Source organism: Camelus ferus, chromosome 11, assembly GCF_009834535.1.
Source record: "Camelus ferus isolate YT-003-E chromosome 11, BCGSAC_Cfer_1.0, whole genome shotgun sequence".
Lineage (NCBI taxonomy): Eukaryota > Metazoa > Chordata > Mammalia > Artiodactyla > Camelidae > Camelus > Camelus ferus.
This window is the reverse complement of record NC_045706.1, coordinates 32,431,445-32,446,388: the sequence shown is the minus strand read 5'-3', so window position 1 is coordinate 32,446,388 and position 14,944 is coordinate 32,431,445. Positions and strand designations below refer to the sequence as shown.

Genomic DNA, 14,944 nt, shown 5'->3' with positions numbered 1-14,944 from the left:
ACCCCAAGCAGCATCTGCATTTTTACACTTCTTCTTTCATTTTTTTAAGGGACTGAGATGATCCATTTACTTGTTTACTTATTTATTTAGGAGGGGAGAGAGAATTGGGTTTATTTATTTACCTATCTTTATTTTGATGGAGGTACTAGGGATTGAACCCAGGACCTTGTTCATGCTAGGCATGCACTGAGCTATAGGCTCCCCCGAGCATCTGCATTTTTAAAGCTTTCCAAGTCAGTATTCAGGGAGGAAGAGTTGTGAAACCTGCTTAAAATCTATGAATCCAGTTTCTTTGGCCTCTGCTCATAAATCTCATTTTCTGCAAACCGTCTTCATTTTGTCGTGGCTTCCTTTGGGACTTATCCGTCATAATTAACGTGGAGTAGCCCTGTAAGAGACCGCCAGCTCCAGGAGACAGAATGACAGAATTTGTGGCCTCTTTCCTTCCTGCCAAACCTTCTCAACATGTTCTCACTCATTTGGCATTTAGGTAAAAGAAGTTCAGTGAATTCTTTCAAAAGCTAAGAGAGGTCCGTAGGTGTAGGTGTGGAGGTAAAACACATCTGTGTAATTGAAAGAACATGAAAAGTCAACAGACCTTTCTTCAAATCCTTGTGGTGTGATTTTGGCTAAGTTATTCACTCTCTCAGAATCTATAAAATAGGGATAATCATAGGTACCTCTCAGAGCTATTGGGCGTCATGCGTGGGTCTTAGATAAAACTCAAAAAACCCTTCTTCTTCCTAGCCAGAGTGCTACTCTGCCTAGCCAGAGTGCCACACTCAAAAGAAATAAAAATCAGTTCCACAATATCTTGAAAAGCAACGCATGTCTGCGTGGAGGTGTCTTTAAAGATAAGCAAGACTCACAAATGGCAGTACGCGTATGAGGAGTCATGGACTTGAGGGCTGAACTGCCTAAGTTCAAACTGTGACTCCGTCACTTCTTGGTTGTGTGTCCTTGGGCAGGTTTCCAGGTCATTTCTATGCCTCGGTCTCTCCATCTGTGAAATGAAGGTAATAATAGAATTTACCTCCTAGGACTAGAAACTACAAGAAGTAGAACAACTGAAGCAGAAGGGATCTTTTCGAGGCCTGTTGCCTTGTTCTTGGAAATCTATCTTGATTGTAGGTCCACTAGACACGGCTGGCAGAATTGAGATGCAGCGCCCATGTCTGTCCCCTTTGTCCTTTCTACCGTCCTGTCCATCCACTCCCAATGGTCTTGAACCTCTGGGGGCTCAGTTTCTCCCTCAGCCAAGGCCCAAAGTCTCAGGATTAAACTTAAAGAACAGCACCCAGGACGTAGTTTAGAAACTGTCCATCATGGTAGCTAATATGCAGCATGTGATGCTGAGCAAAGCGTCCTTTAAACCTTTGACCCAGGTGAGTCCCTAAGGTCCCACATTGGGTGGCAGCTGCCCCAGTTTCTGATCTCTTCTTCTCCTTAACCCTGCTGCTTCCCTGGCTAATGCCTCCTGCCTCTCAGACATCCTTCCCCTTCCTCGGTCCCCATAGACTCCGCTCTTGCCTGGGTCATGAGATGTACCCATTTCTCTGCTTCTCTTATTCCTTTAACCTAGCGTCCCCAGGCTTTGCTCCTATCAGCCTAACAGATGTTGTCAAGGGCCTGGGGAGGCAGAAGGTGGCAGGATATTTCTGTCATGTACACACATAATGTATTTATGATGCTTGGTGCCTAGTGGACACTCAATAAATGTGTCCTCACTTTAATATCAATTACATAACAATGAGGGCATAACCACCAATTTCAGAGGTTTACGGAAAGCCTCATACCACCAGTTCCTTCTTATTCAGGGTGTGTTAAGACCCTCACCTGATGACGTTAGTTCTGGACACCAGGAACAAGCTGCTCGTGGGCTTGGGGCATGTGAGGCCTGAGGATCTAGGGTTTGTGCCAGCCAGCATGGTAGCCACTAACCACATGAGTCTATTTCCATGTAAATTAATGCAACTTACATAAAATTAAAAATTCACATCAGCCACATTTCAAGTACTCAGTTGCCAGATACGACTAGTGGCTGTGACAGGGGACAGCACAGCCATGGAACACTTCCAACACAGCAGGAAATTCGATTGGGCAGCACTGGTCTCTAGGAGATAAAGCAGAGCATGACTCAGGGACCTCCTCCCAGCCCTTCCTGAGCCTCGAGGCCTTGGATATAGAAGAAGCCAAACCCCTAGAGGTTCAAGACCATTGGACGTGGATGCTGGGGCAGAGGCAGGGGGGTGGTCAGCACAGTAGGAAGGACAAAAGGGACAGACACAGGCCCGGCATCTAAATTCTGCCAGCTCTAGGCTGCTTAAGATCAAGACAGGTCCTCAAGAAACAAGGCGGCACGCTTTGAAAAGACTCATTCGACCTCAGCCAGAGGTACGTCTGCAACTACCTCTTAAAACTGAACTGCTTGGGAAAGGAACTCTGAGGTTATTTCTTGCCTCTTACAGTGAAGGGGAAGTTGGGAGCAATCATCAGGACATTGCAAAGAGAAGAGTGTCTGAAATGAGTTATCCACAAGATTGATGCGAAAGTAAGTTTTCTGCCCTGAATTATCCAGGTTATTGCTTTGGTGCTTACGTAGACACAGTCTGAGGACATGTTGCCCATCCTTGCTGGTGATTTTTCTCCACTGTGACATAAGAACCAAAGGAGGTGGAAATGGTAAAGACAGCAAAAGAAGGTGGGTTGGCGACTGTGGGTCGTGGGCAGGGGGCTGAGAATGTGGAAGAGGATCTCAGTTATCAGTTGGTTCTTAGAGGCTGGCAAGGCTGCTGAAACTCTGGTTCTCAAAGATGCTCTTTCCTCCTGCCTACGGGGCTCTCTGCGGCTGTCTCCAGGTTTCCATGTGCAGAGCGGACAGGGAGCGGGGATTGCCAGCCTTTTTTACAAGGTGGTTTTGTTTTGTTTTGTTTTGTTTTATTGAAGTACAGTCAGTTACAATGTGTCAGTTTCTGAAGATTCTATTCAAGGGGGATCTGCACTCGTGCTCGATGGGCATAGGTGACATCTCAGGGGACTTCTAAGTTGTGACAGCAGCTATCCAAGATAGCCACATGTCTGAGGGAGGGTGAGATGGCGCCTCCCATCTCCAGGCAGGACTGGAAATGTACAAAGCAGGTCAGCAGCCTCACTGACCCCTGGCAGCTTAGGGAGACTTTTAAGCCTCTGCCTTAGTTTCCCTTTTTTTCCTGCCCGTTTCCCTATACAGGACCACACAGAGACACATCACATGTTATACAACACAAGAGCCTTCTTTAGGAAAAAAGATAAAAACACTGAACACAAATTAGTTAGAAAAGCAACTGTTTATTTAGACTTCAGTGTTTTGGGATCGGAAAAATTCGGGGCCTTTTCTCAGACCTCATCAGGCAATTTAACAGAGATGCTTGGGAAGAAATGCTTCCTGATGGCACCCTGGCTTTTCCTCTCTGCCTGGAACATTCTGTGGCGCCCTGCCACAGCCAGCACTCACAGGACCCATGCAGGTGAGGGGCTCTGAAGCTCCAGATTTATTAGCTTCACCTTCACACTAAATCCACCTCTGACCATAGGTCACAGGACTGTGGATGGGATGGCAGGGTGACCCCAAGTATCCTAGCCCTTTGTTTTTCTTTTCCACATGAGGAAATGACCCTGGAGGAGTAATTTCTTTTCCCCACTATCCCATGGCTTCTAACATTAGGAATGAGAACCAGGCCTCTTTTCCAGCCGACGTTCTGGCTTCTAAACCACTTCATCTGACAGAGGGTAACATCATGGAGTGGTCAGAGCCCAAGCTTAGAGTCAGAAGATTCGAGTTACAGATCCTTGACCTACACCTTACTAGCAGTAAGATCTTGGGCAAATCACACAGCTTCTCTAAACCTTAGTTTCTGAGTCTCTTGGGTGCATTATATGCATTAAGTGAAATAATGTATTGAAAATGTATAAAACGTGGTAGGTGCTTAACAAACATTAATGGCTTTACTGTCTCTAATGCCATCCCTTGGACTGCCTTTCTATAGGAGGGTGTGTGTTTAGAGCGAGAAAATGTGAAATTAAACACCATAACTAAAATTTCTTAAATTGTTCTTCGCACGTCTAGATGAAAAGGAACCTCACATCCTTATATCATTTTTGCAATTCAAACAACCCAGGTGTCAGGTTCCCAGAGTAAAACATGGCTGTAAAATTAGCTCTAACCATCTAGGAAAATAAAGTAATTTACAATTAATACGCTCTCCATTCTGCTTATGATATCTTCATGGCTAGTTTAATGCATTTAAAAATATGAATTCAAACCAATATTTAAAATATGGGATATTGATTCTATTTCCTATTTAACCTCATGACCAAAGAGATTTCATGCTGTCATATACACATTCAAGCAGAAAGCCATTTTGCCTTTTCCATTTGTTTTCATTACTTTTTCTCTATATTTGTTCTTTGACACTGTTTGTATTGAAACCAGGGTTTGCCTTCTTTTCACTTTATCTCTCCATGGCAACAGAGAGATTGCAATACCACACACAAAAATGCAGAGTTACAACCTCCCTGCTAGATCAAGCAGAAAACACTGTATACCATGTAACCAGTAATGGAAACTTGGGCGAGTTAATGAATAAGCCAAATCTTTCTTTTTCAGAGAGAATATCAATCACAATTCCTTTCTGCAGCTTCTCTTTTCTCCCTGGGAAAGATCCCGTAAATAGGTGTAGAATGAACGTCGGATTGTCTATCACTATTTCCTTTTCCAAGTTCTCACCGGTCATCTGATTAATAACATATTTGAGAAATTGTAACTATAATTATTCCAGTTGATCGAATGCTTTTTGTCTACTGGGTACCAAATTGAATGCTTTACATATGTGTGTCACATACATCATCGCACAGCCCTGTGAAGGGGTCATCATCTCCTGTTTGCAGATGAAGAGGGTATGTGACATGCTCACAGTTAGAAAGTGGAGGGACTGAGTTTGCTTCTTTAAAGTCTATCAGATGCTAGCGCTTGCATTGTTAACCTCTCTGCCAGCGTGCTTGCCTAGAATTTTGCTGGGAGATCAATGTCAATTCTATAGATATATTATTTCCATGCGCTGCTGCCCCCACTTCTATTTTAAAAGGGGGTACATGTATTCACCTCTGATGTGTTCCCCATCCTTCCTCAGAGGTTTCCAACAGAGCTCCCCTTTACAACCCCAATCTCCTTCAGCATTGAGGATTTGTTCGATTCAGACACCTCAACTCATCTGAAAATAACCGTGTGCCCTCTTTCGTTATAATGTTTGCTACTGTCCTTTCAGTGTCAACTCCAAGTTCTTTGCAGATTATTCTCTTTGATGATTCACTCTCCTTAGGGATTCTTATGAGGTATTGATTGACATGAGCACATGCTTTGCGCTCATGGGGTTGAATCCTGTGTGTCTTTAGTCAGGTTCTTCAGCATCACGAACCTCAGTTTTCCTCTTCTGTAAAATGGGAATTAGTAATATGGTATAAACCTTCTGGTAGTCTTCAGTGCTCAACAAATGTTACCCCCTTCTTTTTCCATCTTAGGACAGAAATCAGCAATTTGGTCATCCTTCAGTTTCATCTTACATATCATATAAATGGAAGATGTCACCTCACCACTTACTCTAAGTAAAAACCCCTCCTCTTGTTATTCTCTGTCACCCCTCACAATTTTTCTTCTTGATAGTGCTTAGTTACAGCTTGTCTTTTTGAGTTCCTTACAATCTTTCTCTATTCCTAGACCAAAGTCCATCAGAATGGAAAACAAAATCTGTTTTATTCACCACCTAGTACAGTGACTTGCACATAGTGTTTACCCAATAAATACTTGTTGAATGGATTTAAAAGTGAGTGAATGAATCAATGAATCAATGAATCAATCAATATTCTTGCCTCTCCACCAGTTCCTTGTCAAAGCCAGCACAGCCCCACCATGCTCTTCAAACACCAACCTCAGAACTCGGGTGCCATGTTTGTGCTTCCTCCAGTACTTACTCCGAAGTCCTATTGGTTTTTCTCTCTGCCACCTCATTGAGACCCGCTCTTTCTTTTCTGGTCTGTAGCCTCTATCAAGTCAAAAACGTGTTTTACATCACCCCTAAATTATTGCAGCAGCCTGTTGAACATCTTTCTTTAAGATCTCTATTCCACCCAGTTCTCCTGCTAAAACATTTGGGACTCTTCTGTTTAGGAACTTACTGCAGCTTTATGTCTCTTCCTGTCCTTGAAGAGGTTCCAGATCCTTTCTCAAGCATCCCATATTCTCATTTTCTTTTTGGGGAGTAGGGAGTAAGGAGGTAATTAGGTTTATTTACTTATTTTTAGAGGAGGTACTGGGGATTGAACCCAAGACCTCATGCATGCTAAGCATGTGCTCTGCCACTGAGCTATACCCTCTACCTCATTCTTCTTAAGATCAGACCTAGACTAGCAAAGCTATAGGTATCTAACATAGGGCTTGCTCATTTCAGCCTCTAAACTCCAACTCTTTCGACTGAAATTTCCTCTCCACTCCTTTCCGTCAAAACTTATCCTTTCCTTGTAAATGCCTAGTTTGAAGTTGACTTCAGTGAATAGAGACGTAGCTTCTCTTTCAGCTCTATCATTAACTTGTTTGGGATCTTGGATAAGCCTCTTAAATTTTTATCTTTTTAGGTAATTAACCAGAAATACTTACACAGAAATAATCCCCCAAAGATTGGCTATCTTGGGCTTCATGGAGCCCGTGTTGATGAAGGCTTCCCATTGGCTTGGTGCCCAGGAGGCCTTACACCTTGGAGCAAGACACCAAAGGAAGACTTTAAGTGGACAAGGACCATGTCATTTGTAAAGTAGGAAAATGAGCCACTTCTCAGGGAGAGCAAATTTAATAAAAAGATCAAGTTTAATAATAATAATAATAATAATATAGAAGTTAGGGATCTGAAAATATCCCCCCTTCAAATATTCATACTTAAGTACCCCTTGAAAAATCTTCCCATTGCCCTAGAAACACAAATGCTCCAGATTAAAGATCACTGGTACTGGAGGACACTTGAAGTCTTTTCTGATGGTAAGGTTCCATTTGCATAATCTGCATTTAAGCATCTCTCTGGGCATCCTATAAGGTGCAGATCCTGGAGCCAGTTGACTGACATTCAGATCTCAGTGTATTTTACCACTAACCACCTATGTGATCTTGGCCATGTTACTCATCCATAGCTTGACTAGATGAAAATAATAACAGTACCTCTCATAGAGATGTTGTCAAGAATAACTGAGTTAGTGCAAGTAAAGCACTTATAACAGTGTCTGGCACATACATCAAGTGTTTAACAAATATTAAGTTCTCTTACTACTATAACGAGGGAGATGGCCTAGCAAGAATTTGAGAAGTCAGTCATATCTGTTGGGTGGAGGAAGTTTCTGCACACAGGTGATAATGAAAACTGTGTGCAATGATGCTTCTAAGAAAAATATTCCATTCAACAAATGCCCATTGATCGCCCTCTAGTTCTGAGCTAGCTGTTGAAGAACAGAGCAGTCAAAGCCCTTGCCCTTCAGGAGCTAAAAGCTTCGAAGGGAGAGTTAAGGCAATGCATGTATCATGCAATTAAGGGGCAAATGTAGGTAGACCTACAGGAAATAAGAAGGGGGGAGAACACTAAGAGCTGATGTTAAGGAAGTGACTAGGACCTCAAGGAGGATTCGATTTGGATAAATATAGAGAGGGCTGAGCATCTTACCCACAGTCAGAACGTCAAGGAAAGAAGAAGAGATAATACAGAAGACAAGGTTGGTGAAAGAGATGAAAGGAGCTCACCAACCAACACTGAATCTTCATGAGAAAGGGGGAAGGGTCCCAAGCCAGCAAGACGACAGTTAACAGCGATAAAGGTGAAGTCCTGTGTGCATGCTCTGCGTGTCAGTCACACAGATTCAGGAGCAGATGACACTAAACTGGCAATCATTCTTGTGAAAAGTCCAGGATGAGGGTAATTAGGGACCAACTGATTGATTGTAAGTTCAATATGAGTAAGAACTTTTCAGCCTGGGCTGAAATTCCTAACCCAGCCTAGTAGACAGTCACAACGTCAGGGAGATCATCGTTCAATGTGAGGTATTTTGTTGTCCTTGAAGTGGCTTTTGAAAAGACTATTATTGGTTTTAAATTTGGATATCCGATGCTTTAAGATAACTATTTTAAAAATCTGATTCTTAAGCTTTTAAGTTAAACTTACAAAATCTATCATTCAATTCTAGTAAATTTAACCATCATTTTAAAAGGAGCTTTGAATAATTCTTGACCCTAACTAGAAACTTTAAGACTTTAAATATTTAAACTATGTTTATAAATGTAAGGTAGTCTATTATATTTTAAAATACATATATTTAAAAAACAATAAATTGTATTTGTAAATATGATGACCCAAATTCTCTTAAATGTTCTAATACTGTATATACAATCAGTAAGATTTTCACTTAAAATCGTCAAGTGAAATTACACATTTTAAGTTGGAGTAATAAGGTTGCCCCTCAAAAACTTTTTCTAATTACTTCAGGTATACAAAATACTAAAATATGTGTGAATTCCTTGATATAAAAATCTTAATATCCTTGGTTTGATTTTCTTAAATCATGTTACACAATTCTAAATCTTTCCAATTTTGGAATGAGTTTAACCCTTAAGTTGACTATTTTATTATACAGTTTTGGGGATTACCTTCTCATATACTGGGGGGGATGGCCTTCTCTGCATGGAATTACAAAATGATCAGAGATTTCAGATGAGGGGCTGTCTATATTTTCTTCTTTGGAAAGCTTGATGGAGTGCTTAGAACTCAATTCGTTTTTATGGAAATGACTCCATAACTTCAAAGTGTTTATGAGATAGAAAAAGGGGGAGAAGAGAGGAATAGTAACCCATTTCCCCAGACCCAGTTGTTACATATTACCTCATTTTCTTTCTTCTCATAGATGTCTGCTGTTCCTACCCAAATTGACCATTTGGCTCAATTTTGCTTTTTTGGATTCTTAAGAGAAGTGTGTTTTCTTGTAACTCTAAAAGCCCTTGTTCTTAATGGTATATTCCTTTTTTTTTCATGTATTTGTGCTTTCCCTTGGATCACGCACCCTTGCAATTAATTAATAGTAATATATACAAGTAGATTCTGGATATCCCTCTAAATTTTGCCTCACTTTTCATCCAGCCTGTAAGGCCACACTGATAGCCCAAGTCCACTATATTTGGTGCTGGGCAGACCATGTCAGATGTCTTCTGTCCAGTGCTGCTCCAGGTGATTTAAAAGATCATGACGCAGTGCACGCCTTCCAAGGACAGCCATCTGGACTGCAGTGGGGACTAGAACCAACATTCATGCTGAAGGGTGACACAGAGGGTTTAGGAAGACATAATGACTCTCTGCCAAGGTGTGACTGACCACCTCGTGGAATAAGGAACAGACTTCTGACACCACTGGGTAGATGTAACAGGGTAGCAGACTCAGTTCAGCATCAGGAAGAACTTCCTAACAATCTAGTTTCTCACAGGTGAAGAGATTACCTTGGAAGTCACTGAAAGTATCCAAGAGAGCCTGGGTACCCGTCTGTCAAGGATGTACTAGAAGCGATGCTAACAATGGTCATGTGGTTGACTTAAATGATTTATAAGCTCTCTTCCACCTTTAAGAATCTTTGATTATAGAAAACAGAGTTCACAAAGCGAGATGGCTCATAAGAGGCATCTAAATGTCAAAAATGTAATGGTGTCATTATATTGCCCCACTCTCTGCAGCATGAGCATGTCAAGCCTCCTGATGCCGAAAGCTGGCCTTTTTCCTGAGACAGAAAGCCTTCTGAGTTTCAAAGAGCGATTAGAAATGAGATGGATCAGGGAAGCGGTGGAGGGAGGAGGGCGGAGAGGGGTTGCAGCAACAGCCGGAAGAAATTAGAGCCACAATAGAAATCAAAAGGAATAGATACCCTGAAAGGAGACGGAAAAACAGTACCACTGTGCAGTTTGGGAGGGGAAAATGGTGGGAAAAGCTTTATCACAAAACCCTTGAAGACATAGGTATATATATATATATATGTTTGTGTGTTTGAGTGTGTACGTGTGTGTGTGTGAGAAGTAGGCAATGAGCTTGGACCTAAGGATAAGTTAACTAAGCACAGTTTATCAGGTATGGGACATAATTAGTCATTTGGACACACTATTCTTAGTCATTACATTATATTTTCATAATAATGTGAGCTAAGATTTATTGAGTGCCTGCTTCAGGACAGGGATTATACCAGGCATTTTCCGTGTTCTTTCCTGTTCACACGAGCAGCAGATACAGTGGCAGAGAAGACAGGAGGGCCTAAAGAACATTGTAGAGAGAGGTCCATTGACCACTCTTCAGAGCCACAGTCAAACTTCCAGGTTCTCTGGACAGACACCTGGCTTTGAAAGCCCGCTCCACCGTTTTACCAGGTATGGAAAATTTAACTTCTTAAAACCTCAGTTTTCCTGGATGTAAAATATGGAAATATGCTATATCTACTATTTCATAGTGTTAAAAACAGGACAAGCGTTAAAAACAGGACAAGCTCAAAATGGAGTCACTTATGCTAAGATTTAACTTAATTACAATTTTGGCTCTTTCAAAAATGGAATCTTAAACCAGTCTTCATCAGGAATTGCCTGATCAGGTAGTTGATCTTTCTGATACACCCCTGCCAGCGCCTAAAGAGAGTAACCTTGCAATAACCAACCCACTTTTTTGCCTCGGAGAACTTCCTCATTCCCTCTCCCTTCTGCCTATAGAAGTTTTTCACTTTGCACAGCTCCTCAGAGCTCCTTTCTAGCTGCTGGAGGGGATGCTGCATGATTTGAATCCATTTTTGCTCAAATCAACTGAAACATTTTAAATACGCCTATTTGTCTTTAACAATAGGAAGTGGTTTGAAACTTAAATGAGGAAATGCATGTGAAATTATTTTGATAGCACTTGTACACAGTAAGTGCTCACGAAATGGAAATGATTCTCCTTTCACAGGAATGGGCAAACTTTCTCTGTAAAGGGCAGAGAGCAAATGTTTTAGGCTTTGTGGGCCATCCGGTCTCTGTCACAGCCACGCCACTGCCCGATTACTTTATTTTTGGATGCTGAAATGTGACTGTCAAAAAACTTTCACATATCATATAAATTCTTCTTTTGTTACATTTTCAACTTTTTAAAAATACAAAAGCCATTCTAGGCTCACAGTCCGTGGGCCACTGTGGGCGGACCCCCTTCCAGCATTTGGAACACCTTTGTCTCTGTTCCATGGTGGTCATGAGTGAGGGTGCTCCAGCCTCAGACCATACTCTTCCCCCTTGAATATCTCATTATTTCTTATCCTCAGTGGCAAAATGAAAAAAAAAAAAACTTTTCTATGTGTCCCCACTGTGCTAAATGTTGCAAGAGAAACAGACTGCCCCTGAGGGCTTCCAACTCTGATAGAGAGACAGAGTCACCTCCTGGAAAGCCGATGGTTGCTCCCTACTATCCCAACATATCCATCAAAACCCCTCTGCCTCTTCCTCACTGGGGCATCTTCACACTCCATTTCTTTCTTTCTAGTGCCACAGACTCATTCCCCAGCCTAGATCCCAAAGCAACTAACCTGACCTTTCAAGCAACTTGGGCTCCATTAAAGTTTTTTAAAAATATACACAGATCAATGTAGGGAAACACACAGCCTAACAAAGTCCCTTTTATGGGCTTTCACTGCCACCTTTTTATTGGAACCCTGTTAATGGAAGACCCCTGAAATTAATGATCATTTATATCCTAATGCAAATTGAAAGGGGTTGGCAGCAGACATGATACAATGCATGGGGGTGTGCACACAACTTCCCTGGAGAGTGACTTAGCAATATCTACCAAGATGGTTGATGTTGCTAATCCTTTTGACTAGGTAACTGACCTTCTAGGAAGGTACCCTAAGGAAGTAATCTTACACACAGATTTATGAACAAGACATTCATCACAGCCTGTGTTCCTCAGACTAAATTCTTGAGAGACGTTAATTAATTGCTACAGTTGGATGTATGGTTTTATCCCCCATGTGTCAGATGCCTGCCTCTGGTCCAGTCAGCTACAACTAAAAGGGTTGAGAGGTGAGCAGGGTCATGTGGTAATCAGGGCTGTCCCTTCCAGGGACTGTGGATAGGGAAACAGTATATTTCATACACTCAAGACACAGGAGACCCATCATGATATAATGGCAAGAGGGAAGAGCAGGATATAAACTGTATAGGTCTTAATTTTTTCAATAAAAATTATTTGAAAAGAAATGGATACTTACAAAAATGAATTATGCAGTAACTAAGATATAAGTGAACATGTAATCAAAACCTATTTGTGAGGAAACTCAGTTATTTCTCTACTCTTACAAATGTTCACTATGTGCCCCTCGTGCCATGCTGCCCCCATCAGCTCTACAGTCAATTCATCTGAGCAGATCACCGTCCACAGGTAAAGTGACAGTTGAGACTTGGTACTTGATTTACTTAAGGCTACAAATTAAAGTAGTACCAACATAAACTTTTTGACGTGTGCCTACAAGTAGAAGTCGCACGGTATAATGAATGTGGTAATTCGTTCAGTTCTTTTTTAATCAACCTGCAGATATATAGCACACAGATGTATATGCTTTGCACATGTAGGAAAAAAAACCACTAGAAGGATGTACACCAAAATGCAAACAGTTATTTTATAGATTTCCTGCAATAAACTTTTTTTGTGTGTGTGGAGGTACTGGGGATTGAACCTAGGACCTGGTGTATGCTAAGCATGCCCTCTACCACTGAGCTATTACCCTCCCCCGGTATGTATTTTTTAAAAATAATAAACAGTAAACATTTTTTCTGAGATTAAAAAAAAAAGCTGTTGAAGGCGATGAGAATCTGCAACCCCAAAATATGACTGTAGGAGTTCAGGACACACCACTCCGAAATAGGCTTTTTTGGTATATTGATTAATTTTGAGTTGTAGGCACTTGAAAAACAGCAAATGCAGGGAGACGCTTTCTCTGAACTTCTCTTATGAACAGATCCTCCAAAAAGAACTCAATTGTCCTAAATCCTCTCCCCAGGAGTTTCATCAACCAGGGAAAATGGACTCTTATCACAAGAGAGGAGTCTAGAAGTTGCCATCACACCCAAAGTTTGTCGCAGACTGTCACACCCACTGCCCATCTATTCCTCTAAGGACCCAGTCATCTTTCCCAAAACTCATTTACTCCCCTCTAAGAGGCTTACACTCCTCTCCCATTTCCTTATTAAGATGATATTTAAGCCTGAATTCTAAGCCACCTCAGGGAGTTACTCAATTTTCTTTGAGTACCTCCCGTGTATAAACGAGGTATGCATGTTAATACACTTCTGTTTGTCTTTCTCTTGTTAATCTGTCTTATATGGCAGAGGTCTCAGCTAAGAACCTAGAAGAGTAGAAGGAAAATTATTTTTCCTCCCTTAACAGTATTTTTTTGCAAAAAAATAAATAAAGACCACACCAGGCATCATGCCTGAAGCACACCCTCCGCCCTGTCTTTTCTCTGCTCTTGTATGTGGGAGGTGGAGTCTCGCTGTTGGAGGAAGATGTAAGGTCATATTGATCAGCCTAGAAATGTGCTCTATGCCGCTGTCTTCCATTCATTTCTCCAGATCTGCTCTCTTTTCTGTGCTGCTCTGTGTCCCTGTGAACTAATCCTTACAGATCCGCGTTCCTCAGGCTCATTTGCCCTCTGGCATCAGTTGGACCTGACCAATCCCCAAGGCAGGTGTATACCAGCAGGGAAATTGAGGACAGTGGGATCTGCCAAAAGACATAGCTCCCCAGCTCCTGTCAGGCAGCCCTGTCTGTTAACATCTCTCCTTTTGTCCTGGAAATAGGTGTCCTCCTTGTCCCTTTAGGCCCAGAAGTGGTGAAGGCTCCCCACGATTACTGCTCCAGAGTCCCGCCCCATTCCTTGTCACATTCGCTAAGAAGTTGACATCAACCTTTTATTAAACTAGTCTTCATGACCCCACGTAAGTTTCCCTAAAATCACCCTGGCATACCTCTAATTATACTCAAAATGAATATAAATTTTACCTCAGTCCCTTTCCTTGAATCAAGTTTGTACACCTCAACTCTCTTGGGAAAAAGCCCTTTCCGTCATAAAAGAGACATTCATGTAGACTCCCAGGAGGGTCAGCCATTCCCAAACATGCCCAGAAATGTAAAGATCCTACTTTCTTGGACAAGGTTCTTAGTTCTCCAAGTTGTGTCACCACAAATGGGCCAAGCATGCCACCAATAGAGTTAGTGAAGCAAGTCTGCTTCCAGAGGGAGAAGCTACCAGCTCCACAGGTGGGGTGATGCGCTTACACAGGCACTGCACAGAGGTGGAGGGATGGAGCGAAAGACTGGATTCAGCTTTATCTCTACACACACCCTGGAAACCACTCTTCAGTGGTGCCACCACCCCACTTCTGTCCTCATGCCCTTTCTTCTCTTCATGTTAGGACGATGCTGTTTACAGTCCACAGCAAACCCAGGGCAGCCTGGCCTAAGACATGTGACCACACTGACAAATAAACCAAGTGTTCAACTAAAACTTTGCTGGGAACTTTCGATCAGGTTTTGACACGCTTTCTGTTCCACAGCCTAAAGATCTGCCATGACTTGGACCTTTGCAAAGCATTCCATTTGGGAAAGTACCTGTGTGCAAACACGTTTTGTTTATTTTCTCCTTCGTGTTCAACACTAGGACCATTAGTCTCCATCTCCTCTGAACCGTCCTGGCTGAACTTCAGGGTCACCTTGGAGACATCTTAGATTCTTTTCCTCTAACGCTAAATGTTCATCAACTCTACGAACCTAAGATACTTTAGAACATAATGTGGTGATTGCCGTCTTGGTGGAGAACATGGTATAAGCAC

General features: G+C 42.0%; 1 long non-coding RNA gene across 1 annotated transcript in view; it reads left to right on the top strand.

Moving 5' to 3' along the window:
- The window catches only part of LOC116667129, a 153,873-nt gene that overhangs the window by 127,963 nt on the left and 10,966 nt on the right, over window positions 1–14,944 (top strand). The window lies entirely within an intron of this gene.